The following is a 15,856-nucleotide window of genomic DNA, read 5'->3' as shown; positions in this document are numbered from 1 at the left end:
TTTAAAAACAGTTCAGCTTGAACTTGAAAGAAGTTTAAGTAGAAGAGACGATTTTGAGAGTCTGGCTTACGTTCTTATGGAGTTTAGGTCCGAAAAACTGATTTGGGATGAAGTTTTCAGAGACAAGAACTCAAATTCAGAAAATCTATACAGTAAATTATATATTATATATTATTATATAATTGAATATAAAACCAGGCCAGCTGAAGACCTGTATTCGGTTTTAAATAAAGTGTTTGCGACGTTTCTTGATAAAGTAAGAAATTTATATTTTACTAAAACACCAGATTCACACAAACCGAGTATAAACACAAAATGTTTGAGGGTTTTCTGAAAACAACTAGCAATAACAAAACTGATGGGCCAATAAATTAGACTTTTTTTTAAGTCTCAGAAAATGTAGTAACATTGGACTTTTTTTTGTTTTATTTGAATTTTTTTTCTGAAAGTTTTTGAGAAACTGTTTTTATAATAAATTCTTCAAGTATACAAAAGGTCTTTTGTTTTCAATGATAGTTTGAAATTCTGAATGAATAGCATTATAACATTTAATTTCGTTGTCATATTACAAATTAATGTTAGAAAAAATGATAACTTCAAAACTTATTAAAAGTAAATTTAAATCTGCAGTCCCCAAACACCTACTGGTATAAATGATATAATCGTATTTTTAGACATAAATGCGGTTTCTTACCAACACGTGCAATTTATGAGTAAAATATGTTCTACTATAAACTCAATAAAGTATAGACAAAGAAGACATAAATTGAAAACGAAATTTTTGTTTATAATCTAGCAAGAAGCGTCATGATTAGTGATTAAAAAGTACAATAAACAATAAAACTGTCCTAATTAAAAAAGGCTCCTTAACAAATATTCAAGTTTGAAAAAACATTTCTCGCTTTTTTCTTGAAGATATCTTCAGAAAAGAACATCAAACCATAGACACCACAAAAAAAAGTATTATTTATTATTATTATAAGTTACTAATTTTATTGTATAACATGATTTGATTAAGCTAGAATTTGAAGAGCTAGAATAAAATAATAATTATAAAAGACACGATAAAAAATAATAAGGAAAAAGTGTATAAAACAAACTATTTTTAAAATTGAACTAAATTGTTTGCAAACACGTACATTTGATGCATTGCTTATGTATTCAAATAAAAAATTAGAATAGAGCAAAATTAAATCATACTACTTATAAAAATTTACACAAGAAAAGTAATAAGTTTGAATATCAAAAATACTCTGTTTTAGAACTTTTTTTTTTACAAACAAAATCTTACAATTTTAAAAACAGCTTATACAATCTGATTGTTTTATATTAAAACTCGTTTATTACAAATAAAATAAGTTTTGCATTTTAAATTTGATCATATCTTTTGTAATGAGAAAATGTTAATATTGAAATTAAACACGAACTGAAATACAATTTATAACGTTAAACATTTTAATTAATTTTTCGCCGATTATTAAATGGTATATTTTAAACTGTTTTTACTCAGATAAAAAAATATTATATCATTATAATTTCATATTTTACCCCGCATAGAGTCTACAGTATGAATAACCTTAACAACATACAGAAATGCAAAAAACTTCAAAAATACGTTTAATCTTTTTTTTTAATATTGCATTTTGTAATTTATTTTCGCTTACTCAATAAACTTTAGAATTGAGTTATATTTTAAGCAACACTTTTTCCATACTGGTTATTGTCACTTACAGATAATTAAGTGAAATTTAAAAGTCTTTTAATATTAAATTGTCTTAATTTTCGAATTAGTAATTATAAAAATTTTATTTTTACTTATAAGTTTAATTTGAATTTTAAAAGTATAGATTAGATGATTAGTTTTCTAATCTAAGATTATAAGAAATGTATCGTAATACACGTTTTAATTTTTTTAAGTTTATGTTAATTTCTAGAATTACAAGTTTTTACAGCATAAATTAATTTCAAAAAAGTTGGAAACTTCATTAAGTATGTAATATTTTTAAAAGTCTTAAAGCCTTTGTAATTGTCATAATTCTAGATTAATATTATTAGTTTTAGTAAGAATTACTACAATAGTTTTAGTGTTTAAAACTATAATAATAAACGTCAGTTTTTATCACCTGTTTTTTCAAATGTTTGTGACTTTAATTTGAAATATAACGATCGTACGTACTTTGAAATTACGTTAAAGTTAAATAAACTGTTAACGACTATCAAATTGTAAAATGTACAGCAAAGTTCTTATGTAAAATTAAAAACAAAATCTAAATAAAAAAAGAAATTTAAATATTATACACAGTTTTAAACTATTTTTTTCATAAGCTCGAAGCAACTTAAAAACTATTTTACCCAATAATCTTGACTTAGTTTTTCTTTCATTTGTCTTAAAATTAGGTTATATATTTTTATTAAAAACTAATTAGTTTATATTTTGAAAGACAAGTTAGTATTCACAACATAAATTTGAAATCGATTAGAATAAGTAAAAAAGATACGTTGAAGGTTTTTTTTTTGATAAATTAATTTATAAATTAGTTATTTGCTTTTAAAAAGTATTTAATACCAAACCCAACAAAAGTTCAGCAACTTTGAGTAACTACATCTTATAAGTAAAAATTAAACTTTAAATTAAGTTAAATAAACAGTATTTGATATATATTGGTTCCTTAAAAACGTTAGTTTGTTCATAAAACAATAAAGTTGAATATATTTTTTCAGTTTAAAGTCTATACTATTTTAATTTTAGGTACTTCAAACTAGTTTTAATTTACATTTTGTTTGCCTAATTGTTTTTAAGTATCTCAAATAACATGTTTCTTATATCGAAGAGTTAACACTTAACCTATAAAGCTATTTATAGAATTAAGCAAATAATTTTTACTACAACTTTAAGTAAAACAACACAAAATAAGGATTCAGTAGTTATTATGTCAGCAGCTTTAAACTTTTGGAATTATTTAATTAATATGTATTAGTAACTTATTTAATACAATAATCCTTTTTAAACATTTTATAAATCCATTAAAGCTCAATGGTTCACATAATTTAACAGAATTAAAATATTACAATATATAGACACAACTTTGTAAAGCTTGTTTTGTTTAATATATGTTAAATATCAAGTAGTATGATAATTTTTTGTTATTTTATTATTAACTCTATAGAGAACATTGAAAAAATTTTGGCCGATTTTTAAACGTTTTTTTTTAGTTGGTTCAGTAAAATTATAAGGATTAAAAATTCTCATTTGTTTTTCATTAAAAGGTTATAAACAAGTTTAGTTTTTTTTTAAACTAAATTTAACGTAAATTTGTTCTGAACAAGACGTTAAAAGGTATCCAAGTGGTGCACGACTCAATAACTGAAAGGTTCCTTCATACACTAGGTCGTAGGTCAACACATTTTGAGCGTTTTTTTTTTGTCGTTAAATAAAACAAAGTTAAAAATACTCAGACTATTGTAAAGTAAGATAAACCGTGTTTATAGAAGGATGGTAGAAAACACAATTAGTAGGAAAATCTTTCACTGTGTGTTCTTCTTATCACTGAGTTAGTACTGAAATTTTTATCTTAAACTCTACTACCTTAACATATTTGTTTAAATAAATCTGAAAACTTATGTGCGTGTGAATATATAAATAAGTTTTCGTCTTGCTCGGACAATTTTAAAACTTTATAATCCCACCTTTTATAAGTTTGATATCGTTAAAGTAAAAGCTAAAAGTTTTTTTTTTTTTAATTTTAAATAAAACCTTTTACGAAATTTCAACTTTATTTTAGTTTTCGTGATTGCAAGTGCTAAGACGCGTACAGATACTTGCAAAATGCGAAAAACATGCAAAGGGCTGATGACAAACAAGGACGACTGTTTTAAGTGTTCAAACATCCCCATGATGAACCCAGGACAAAAAATTGCTAAGAGAAGTCAGTTTTAATTTTTTGAATTTTACTACTTTCTAAATAACTGAGTCTTTTAGTAGGTTTTAATCAAGCTAACTTAGATGTGCAAATAAAAGTAATTAGTTGAAAATAAGTTTTACATTGTTATAACAATAAGGTATTAACATTCTGCTAAGCAAAAGCATCTTGATCAGTATTCAAAATTATTATAGTTAATAACTAAGTTTTGTTTTTAGTTCTGTTTTATACTATTTTTGGTAGAAAATGTGGTTGAAAATAAATGGGTTCTTATTGGAACAAACAATAAAGAAAGCAGTAAAGTTACCGTTGAAAGAAAGAGAAGAAGTTCAACAGACTTATACAACTACGAGTACAAGTTGGTATCATTCAACACTATCAACAAAAGTTTTAAATTCTACAAAATAAAACACTTTCTTACTTTTTCAAGCTATTGTGAATAAATTTTTTTGTTGAACAACAAGTCATTTTGTTTTCAGTTTAGTTTTCTAATTTAGCATCTTTTTTCATAACACTAAAACAAATATATTTTTTAATAAAAGGTTTGAAACAACACCAAAAATTAAAAAGAAGAAATCAAGACTTGAGTTGACCAGCTGTTTTGTATCTAAAAGAAAAAAAAGGAACTTAAGAAGATTAAAAAAGAGTAAGTTTTATTTTTATTGTTAAAAAACTATACAGTTTTCTTAAACTCTTTAAAATTTTACGGATATAAGTAACTGAACTCTTATGATAATTTCTTCATTTGATGAAAAAAAAAAACAAGTTTTTTAATCTAAGAAGTTATCATTAAAATTCCTACAGCTAGAGGATTTTTTCCAAGCTTGAACCAAATGTTTTGCCAGGCCGTAAAACGTCCGATCAAAGCTGTACATGTCCATAGTTATTACATGAAGCTGGACGATGTGGTTTCCCAGGCGATTGTCTCCCAATTCCACAACAGCCCAGACCCCAGAATTATAAAAGCTGAAGGGTACGGCATGCCTGTGAGAGTCAATTATAATCGTTTGAAATCAATGTGCGCTGGAAAGTGTAAAGGAGGTTTTTTAAGCCCTTTTTTTTACTAATTGATATATTTTAGTTCATAATTGTCATCTTCTGAACAGCTTTCTTAAAGTTTTACCTTCTAATTGATCTTAAACTTAAAATCATGTATAACTAATATTATACTGTTAATAAGTTGAATTGGAAACATAATACTTTATAGCCTTAGGTTTATTGTAGTGTATATTAAGCGTATAAAGTAAGTTAATTAGTTGAAACATAACTGTTAAAGACAACCTATATGTTTATTAAAATCAGGAAGCCTGCCTGGAACTCACAGCAAGACAAAAATTAGATACCAAAAAGGTGGATACCCCCCTCTCCACATGAGAGTGCAAGATGACCACTTGGAGGTCATAGCAAGATCTGACCCCAGCTACTTCGTGCAAAAAGAGGGATGCTCGATAAAAAGAAGTGGGAATGGAACACGTGAATGCCCAATAACTGACAACGGGCTGGGTAGACAGGTTAAGTTAATGTGATGCGCTTGTATTGACACTACCTTAAACTGTTTTAAAAAATGTTCAAGAAAGTCTTTTTAGTGAATATTATATCGCTAATAACTAAAAAATTATATTTATTGATGTTGTTAAAATAAATTTTAATTAAAAACTAATTCAAAAAGTTTATGAGCTTTGGTATTTATTTATAAAATGAAAACTATGCTGAAATCAACATAATTTTTCAATTTTAGTCGTTGTTGTGCTAAACCAACACATTTAATGAAAAGAGAGGTCATAAATGTACATGATTGTAATGCACAAAAATGTTTATCTTAAAATAAGCTGAGTTATCATACTTAAACTTTTTAACTTCTTTAAAAATCGATAGCTTTTTCTTCAGGTAAGAGTGTTGAAAAGAATACCTCTTAACAAGCTTAACAAAAGTTGGAACAAAATAGAATGGATGATCAAGTGGTCAGAGTATGGCGTCGACGGTAACATTAAGGACGCAGATCCCGGCGTTATAAAGTCACTCGGCTGGGTGAGACTCCTCATCAATGACAAGATGTATGTGAACGAGAGACTACCTGTCGGCAACAACGCCCAAGGAAGAGTCCCGTATTTTAAACTAGGTTTCAAGTGAATAAATAACGATTTTTTTCTTTATACACAAGAAACAAAAATGTAATGATTTGCAACATTTCAACATACTACAAGCTATTAAGGTTTTTTTCAGGCTTGATTAGGCAAAAAATATATAAATATATTTTCAACAAACTACATAGTGGTGCGCGAAAGTTTTAAACATAAAAGAGTAAGTAGGTTTTAATTAACCCTGAACATACTATATTTGATTAAATTTTAGGAATAACTTTACTTACGGTTTAAAAAAACAGGCTACTATTACCACCAAGCTGTTCTTTCAATACTAATTTTCATTACAAGTTAAAGGAAAGACTCTTATATGAAATGGGTAGACTTTAAAAATAGTTATTATACTATCTTTTTCCAGATACATATTTATGTTAATTTTCTATTGTTAGAGGTAGAGCTTTAAAATACTTTGTTACTTTATGTTGGTCAATGACAGTTGACTCATTCTTTGAGAACCAAGCAACATTATATTTATTTTAATTTATAGCAATTTTATTCAACTACATTACCACTAACTTGTTTAAAATAGTTATACAATTATTGAATTATAACGCAATTCAAGCTTATTTTGTTACTTTTTATACCATATAAAATAAGTATAATTTTTTAATCAAACTTCAGGAGTTTACAACCCATCTGGTCAACCGGGAACTTCTTCTCTTTCTTTTAAAAACTACGAGTATTATTACAAAACTCCTCGTAGAATGAAGTCAAAGACGCGGAGAGCTATTGGATCGCTTGAAATTAAGAACGACTACAACCTGATAACTCCAAGACAACATACAAGTTCGTAAACTAAAAATATATACTAAGTTAAATAATGCGAATAACTAAGAATTAAAATAAATTGATTTCCGCTTGTTTTTTTTATACACTAGGTAAGTAAAATTACTTAACCAAATAAATTTTGTAATCAGATTCGCTTTAAATAATTTAAAAAAATTTAAAAAGTGTTTTGAAATTTTGAAACTGTTAATGATTTTAAATTTTTAATTTTTATTAACTTAATTGTAGATTAAAACTAATGCAAATTAATTTAAAAATTTTGAGTTCCATCACTAAATACAAATTAAAATATAGAAATTAAAAACTTTGCTGTTGGTTTACAAAGTCTGTCAAAGTTAAGTATTAAATTATCATTTTACAAATTATATGGTTTCTTTTAAAACTTTTTAGTTTTACAATACTAAGTTCTGCTTGATTTAATTTTTTATTATTAAATCATAGATGTCACAATTTTAGATAAACTAAAAGAACTGCCATAATTTTTATTTTAGCTAAACAAGTATCACAAAATGATTGAAACTACTTAAAAACTTAACTTTACTTAAAAAAAATATCTGCATATCATATGTTTTTAGTTTATATATAAGATTTTCTGTTTTACAGAATCTCATATGCGAAGTTTTTTGAAGTACGCCTACAACGAGTCTTAATAAAAGCAATAGTCTTGTTAATAGAAAAAATCTTTGAAAACGTTTATACATAATATTTTTTGTAAACTAAATGTCTATTTTTCTATGAATTGAAGCAGTTTTATATATATTTTTCGCTTAGTAAAGTTATTTTATAGATTTTTTTATCTACTATTTGTCTATATATTGCTTTAAAATGATACTGCTACCTCAGATTTTTCAGATTTATCACTAAAATAAATGATTATATTATTTATTACTTGTATTCTTTGTATTTACTATACTTTTATTTCTACATATTTCAAAGAAAGACAATTGTTTCGTATTGAAAGTAAACTTATGTACACTTTAGCTAACGTAGTGAAAATAACTAATACAGAAAAGAATAGTTGTTTCTATAATATTAGAACTTAATTCTTTATTTTTTTATTAGCAAATACTTTCAAATTTCGTCTATGAATTTTTAAAATATTGGTCTAAACTTGTTTAATTTTTAATTTGTAAAACTAATAAAGCGTTTAAACACTATAAGTCATTGTTTGTGAAATAATTTTGCTAAGATGTAAAAATACATTTTAAATTAGTTAGATACTTATATAGCAGGGGTTGGTAATCGCAGGCTAACTTTTCAAAAACAAAACTGCTCGCGGACAAGAAAAAAAGAAAAAAAAGTACTTATTTTCGGGCCGCTTATCCTACCTAGGTCAATAAAAAATCTATGTGACAAAACAAGCAATAAAAAAGGACACTATGTGGTTTATCATTTTAGTACAAAACTATAAGTTTTATTGTAAAACTTGAAATCAAAAACATTATTATTCATTGTTTTAAAAATGTAATTTTTTAGTTGAAAAGTACATCAAGAGCCACGATTTTTTTCGTTGCTGTCCGCATATGGCCCGCGGTTCGCTGTTTACCGACCCTGTTATTAAAATGATATAACATTTTTATTTTTAAAAATAACTTACTTCAAAAACTTTGATAAAAGTAAAATGTAGTGAAGAGTTGGGTAAGCTTATAATAAGTACTTAATTGTTTATTTAACAACAAAAACCGCTAAAAATATTTAGTCCTAGGACCTGGTGCACGTAAAAACCTTTCGATTATCAAGTCGTACATAATGGATATTTTCTAACGTCTTGTCCAGGACACTTGTCCTGGGAAATCTTGGGACATCCTTGGACGTTTTGTCAAGGACACTAATTTAAAAGTACTAATATTTTTTGACTAGAACTTTTATTTTCAATGGCAAGTTTAAATTGTATACCAATATTTTGATAAACATAGAAATTAAAAACCTTTGTTCCTAAATATGTTAATAGCGAGTAGTTGTCAAATTTTCACGAGCGTACAAAGCTACACGAGGGCACAAAATTGCACGAAGACACTTTTGCACGAGGGGATAAAATTGCATGAAGTAATTTTTGCACGAAGATAATTTTACACGGGCAGACAATTTTGCAAGGAGACATTATTGCACAATTGATTTTTTTCTTAATTTAATTCAATTTTTTGTTTTATTTATTTTTTTTACTATCACTTTTACTTCTAACCCTTACCCTCAGTCGATAACTTATTATTTTTCTTCATTAGTTTTTTCTTTTTTTTTTTTTTGTTATTATATAGTTTTTTTAAATCAAACTCTTAACCCTAACCCTTACCCTCGGTAGGTAGTTTTTTTTCTTGTTAATTTTTTTTTTTTTTTCATTTGTTTTAATTAGATTTTTTTTTTTACTATCACTGTTACACCCCTAACCCTCAGTCAGTAACTTTTTTTATCAATTTATCTTTTTTTTTTTACTCGTGCAAAAATGACCCTCCGTGCAAAAATTGTCTTCGTGCATTTTTTCCCCTCGTGCAGTTTTGTTCCCTAGTGCAAACTTGTCTTAGAGCAAAAGTTTCTTCGTGCAATTTTTGTCCTCGTGCAATTTAGTCTTCGTTCAGTTTAGTAACCTGGTGCAATTTTGTCTTCTTGAAATTTAGACCCGTTCCCATTAATAGTATAGTTAAACATTTGTACAGACGGCAAGCAAACAAGAGCGACGCGGTAGACCGTTTTTAGAACTTTTTCAATATGATTACGAAAATAAATATATTCTTTATACTCCTCAGTGATACATACTTGCTTGAAGTTACTTTTTAAACTTTTTTGAAACTTTCTTTTAATTGGTTTAATACAGCAGGCAAGACTTTTAATACGTCATTGCTGATACACGCTTTTTTAGACCTTCTGAATACTCTTTTTATATGTTGCTTCAAATTATAAAAACTCTAAAGTAACTTAAAATGTAACTTATTATTAATTTTTTTATAGTGTTAGATCCTAGTATTATAAATAAGAAACATCTTAGTTTTATTAAACCGTTATAGTTGATAATCTAATTTAAAAAAGTTTTTAATTAAATTTATTCTTAAAAATCATAAATTAATTTAACGCTTACTTTTTTCACTTTTTTAAATATTATACATAAGTTTAGTTTGACTAGATTTTGATTTTAAAAAGATTTAGTAAACTATAAAATTTATAAACAATGGCCTCACCTTAATTTAATCGATTACCATAAACTTATGATAAGTTATTAAATTAATGCAGTTACCTGTTTAAGTGATAAAGTGGCAAATAAATACTTACTATTTTACGTGTTTCCTTGAAATGAGCTATGGAGTTTTACTTTTTCTAATAGCTGGACTCTCTAAAAGATCAACTGTGCTAAGATTAACTTACATCACCAAGTTAGTAAAAGTTTACTGTCTAGGTTAAATTTACTCAAATTTTTTTGTACTTTATGCTATAAATGAAACTTTCTTTTACATAATATACAGTAAAATGTAAGCTTACAAAAAATTATTAAATACTCAGTCATTTAGAAAATTCAATCTAGAGTTTTCGAACAAATAAATTCATTTCTATACCTTTAAATAAATTTCAAATAGTAAATAAGACAAGCTGATAAATATAGTGCAGTTTAATCATACAACATAGAACATTTAAAAAATACGTAAATGATTTAGATACGAACAGAATTAAAGTAGAAAAAAAATAATAGATTTTTTGTCAAAAAATGAGGAAGTTTACATTTCTAAACAATAACACATTTTAAAAATTAAAAAAAGAAGCTGAAGTTTATAAAATAAACTAACTAAAGCAAAGAAATTTAATCTAAAAATTTTTGATAATCACATATTAGGCATAGTTAGCACCTAAAGTAAACTGAGGAGATAACCTGTTTTGGATTTTTTTATTAGTAGGGGTTTGCTTTTTCAGAGTACTTTTCTGGAAACTAACCGTTGGAGGCGTTGCAGGAATTAACCTGTTTTATTTTAACAATTTTAATGAAATTATTCAATATCTTTAAATATTTAAGTTTTTAAGTAAATAAAACAGAAGCTACAAAATCGTTTAATATGGTAGTTATTTAAAAATATAGTACATATCTAAGTAAAAATTATAAGCAAAATCAACAATATCACTTTTAAGCTTCATCAATTAAAAAATTAAATAGACACGTTTTTAAAATTGATCAGTATTTCTATAACTTGTTTTTTGAGATATTACCTCTAGTTAAAATTTGCTTTTAGTGTGCATGAGAAGAAACAGTATTATACCTTGTAATAACTTTTGGTTTCTGAGACCTTGATACAGGATAATTGCTTCTTGGTGCAGAAAATTTTGGAAAAAATTCAGGACTAATAGTTAAATTTCATGTTACTTTTCTATACAAACATGTAGAATATACGTAGTTATATTATATGTTAAAAATAGTTTTAATTTACTTAATGTATTAAACAGCTTGAACCATTAAAAAGTCAAAATATGGAATTTTCTTTCTTAATTAGTTAAATCAAGTTAAACAGACATTTTTTTTAAATAAATTCAATCATTTTAAAGGAGTTATTTATTTTTAAAATACTTTTAACCATTGAAAAGTCAAACACTATAAAATGTTTGTTCTTTTTATCTAATACAAATTAAGTGGACAAATTAGTCTAAAACCAGGTCAAGTAATTATTGAAAAAGTGAGTAATCATAAGTTTTTTTTTGCAAATAGCTTATTAACTCATAACTAGATTTGAAAATTTATTCCATAGACTTATAAAAAAATGTTTGTACATATTTACCTTTGGTCTTGTTTCGGTTGAATTTGGCCATCTATGATCGGACGAGTTTTGTAGTTAGTGTCAAAAAGATTAGTATCAAAACGCTTATCTTTCGAGGAAGAATCGCTTTGTCTTTAATATAAAGTTACTTTAATTGCTTAAGCCAGACATTTATTTAATACAATTTGATCAGTTTTAAAAACCGCATAACTATTAGAAACTATAATGTGAATTGATTTATATTTTCAGTTTATTAATAACTTAAAAATTGAGACTTGTATTGTGTATACTAATAATGTGTATAAATATATAAAACTGTATAAACTTTTCTTAAATGATACTATACATACATATCAACTAAAAAACTTTAAGCTTGTTTATAGAACTCAAATATACCTCTTACATCTTTTGAAACATACATGAAATATTTCAAACGCTGTGATAAGCATGCAAACAAAACTCAATATATTCATGTACCGCAGAAACACAGTCTTTTCCTGCATATAAACAGTTATGATGATAAGGTCTGAGCAATATTACACTTTATCGAATTTAATATTTCTATACTTGGTATTCAATTTTATATACTGTAGGAAACTAACATAAGGTCTCGAAACCCAGCATGGTACGTATCCCATTTCATCGGATTTAGAGGCATGTTGGAAGCAGGCGTCATACACAGGAGTGTTTTTCGCGACTTCACATGAGTATTTTCCCGGAACTTCCATCCACAGGAATGTGAAGAAGTTGAAGTCACTGCTAGTCTTTCCATTCTAAACAGAAACGTCAATTAGAACTTTATTTAGCTACTTACAAATTGTGTATAGATAAAAATATAGTTAACTTAAGTTTTTTTAATTAAACTAGTTTTAGTTCGACAAATTTACTAATTCATACTTTTTAGACTATAAAAATATGTTATTTAAAACTTAGACTAGTGGACAAATAAATAGCATCTAACAGAAATATTGAAGACACTGAAACCGATGAAAGTGAAGATAATTTCAATGACCATCCTTGCAAGTAAGTGTACGAGGTAAAACGCCTTCACTTTGCTTGTTTTGTACAGCTGAAATAAAATATCTTTTAGTTCTAAGATATAATACTTTAAATAAAATTTACATCATACTAAAACAAACCTTAACTTCCTTATCATCCACCATAACACTCTTTTCTTCGTACTTTCCAACAGCTAACAACTTCTTTTGTGTTTCTTTTGTAACACCACTCTTCTAGAGTTTATGTTATGTTACTTAGTTACACATTTAAAAGCTAATTTATAAACGGATTAAAGGATAACTTTAATTTTATTATGTAATGTTAATTTCAGTAACCTCTTTTGCTTTTAGAATGCTTTTAATTTGACCTTCGACATGCACTAGATACAATTGAAACAGTATAGTTGGAATTGTGATAGCCAACAACTGAAAACATTTTAAAATTTATTTTAGTTTTGTTCATTTTTACCAAAGCTTATTTTAGTTACTCAGAGATGAAAAATTTTGATTAACTTCTTGTTTCGTTTGAATCAACTCTAACTTACTTGAAAGCCCCAAAATCTGATGTGGGAAATTTTAGTGAACTGGTTGTAGCACATACTCTCACAACCAACAACGCCAGTACTGCACTTAAACTGCGTCTTTTCATCTTTGTATACTATTTTTTTTTTAATTTTTAGCTTTAGTTAACTTCTACTTGTAAAACTTCAATTGAAATATTTTTCAAAACATGGAAGGAAAAAATTTAAATAATTAATCTAGTTTATTTAATCAATTTATTTGTGATATAGTTCACCGACCTTCAGCACCAAGAGAAGAAACAACGGCAAGACGGTATACGAACACAATAAGGTACCACAACTGACCCAGTGTAGTACCGTAGTTGAGAGCCTGCAAAAAGTTTGTTACAATCATTTTTAGCTTTATTTGAAGAAAACAGCAAACAACTACAACTTATGATAATGTAAACAAGTTTGTAGTATGTTTGTTTAAAAAAAAAAGTTTATTAGGTCTCTTAAACAATACTTACAGTCTTAGCTTTTATCAATTTACTCAAAAATAAAGAAGTTTTATAGTTTTAGGTAATGTTATCAGTAATAACTGAATTAGTATTTAAAACTTACCTAGCACTAAACTTGAATCTCAAACAAATAAAAACAACTAAGTATAATACCTACAAACTAAGATAAATGAGTTTCATTGACACTCTTTTTTTAAAAGCTTGAGAATTGGTAATATTAGTTCTAATCATTTTTAGACTTATTTTATAACTTTTTTTGACAAATAGGTTTGCTTTAAAGCATTACAAAAAAAAGTTTTAACTTCAAAAGTTTATTTATTTTACTGACCTGTTTGGTAACTGTTTTGATGATATCAAACATGTTCACCACTACTAATATATAAAACACCTGAATAAAAAGTTTTAATACTTTACATGCTTCTTTTACTTTTAAAATTTATAATAACATTAAAACAGTAAAGTTGTTCAAATATTATACTACATATTTATTTTTCTTAATAATTTAAACCAATGCATTCAAACCATCAGTACAATAATATAAATTAAAGCTAACTTAGCTGTATACTAGGAAGTTTCTGTTTCACAACTCAAACTAACAACTAAACTTGTTGTCGAAATGCTTTGACCAAGTAGAATGAAAGTTATCAATTAAGAAAACGTTTAAATGATAATTGTACAACAAACTTGTAAAACCTTAACTTGAACACTAACTGTTGTGCTTGTAAATCTGAAAAATGTTTCCTATTAGAAGAATACAAATTAGTACGTTTTACATAGTAAAATGTAAACTTTTCTAAAATGTACTAAACTAAAGTGAAAAAGTACAAAATCTAAACTTAGTTTTAATACTTACTTTAACTTTTTTATACAAGTTTAGTGTTAGTGTTCACTATTATAACTAGCTAGTTTAAAAATAACATATTTTTTTCATAAGCTTATATGAACCGTTTGAGTAAAATCAACAAAAAATTCTTTTTTTTTTTATAACTAGTAAAAATTGTGTACTGAAGTAATTTTAAGAAGTAAAGACAATTATTAAGAACTTAAACTTATAAATAAAATAGTTTTAAGCCTGGAATTTTAGTTCAAAAAATATCTACAGCAGAGTATTTTATTTTGTAAACATTAAATACAAAATTCAAATAAAACCAACTACATTTAAGTCGTGCCTTTCGGCTTTGTAATTTTTTGATTTAAAATAATAAAATATATCAATAATGTGTATTACTGAAGTATTATAAAATAGGAAGACAATGTTCTATGTCACAAGGCTGTGCTTCTCAAATGCTGCGACTCTTCAGTAATGTATAAAGAAATTAGTTTACTGTCCACAGACATTTTAAACGTTATAGTCGTTCTTTTAACCTGTTTTAGAGTTATTTTGAGCAATTTTGCATGTATTTTGTAAACAACTACGCAAGTTACTAAATAATATTGAAAATATAAAACAAATATTTACTAAACATTTAGTGAGTATAAAACTATGTCTCTAATGACATACTCTATATTGGTTTTTAAAAACTTGAGAACAAGTATTAGGGTATCAAAATTAGTTGTAAAATGCTATAAATCAGTCTTTTTCTAAATAGGCATTAAAGCTATTTTTCTTTTTATTATGTTACTATGCCTATAAATTTTTTTCAAAATAAGAAGTTTTAATGAAATTATTTTATATATTTTTTTTTTCTATCTATTGTTGTCTACCGAACTCGGAGACTTGTTGTTTTCGGATGTTATAACTTCCAATTTACGTTAAAAACTACTTTCAGGGTTTGGCCTAAAAGTAAAATAACGTATCACAGCTAAATCTTAATTTTCTACATTTTCATTTGAAGTTTTTTTTAAATGATTTGCGATTTTAGTACCTTACTTAAGCTACTTTGTGAATAAATATCTCCCTTATTTAAATTTATATGTACTCCATATACGTAAAAATTAAATCGATTATATCTTTAATAAAAGTTTTATTAAACTAGTTGAACGTATATTGTTTATTGCTTTTAAATTATTAATTTATTATCAATTATTAAATTATTATTAAATTTTAAATTAATAATTGTAAATTGCTTTTAGTTCACACCAGTATTAACTTCATTTTTAAATGTTTCAACAAAATTCAAGTCTGTTTTTTTAAATGTGTAAAAGGAATTTTTACTGATGTTTATTTATTAAGGTATCGGTAGGCTCAATTGATTCTTTGAAAGGTAGGCAACTTGTTGGATTTTTGTTTTTTTTTTCAGTTTGGAAAATTGACTAACAGTAT

This window comes from Thalia democratica, chromosome 4, assembly GCF_965202585.1.
Source record: "Thalia democratica chromosome 4, ktThaDemo2.hap1.1, whole genome shotgun sequence".
NCBI lineage: Eukaryota > Metazoa > Chordata > Thaliacea > Salpida > Salpidae > Thalia > Thalia democratica.
The sequence above is the reverse complement of the archived record's forward strand: the minus strand, read 5'-3'. Positions refer to the sequence as shown.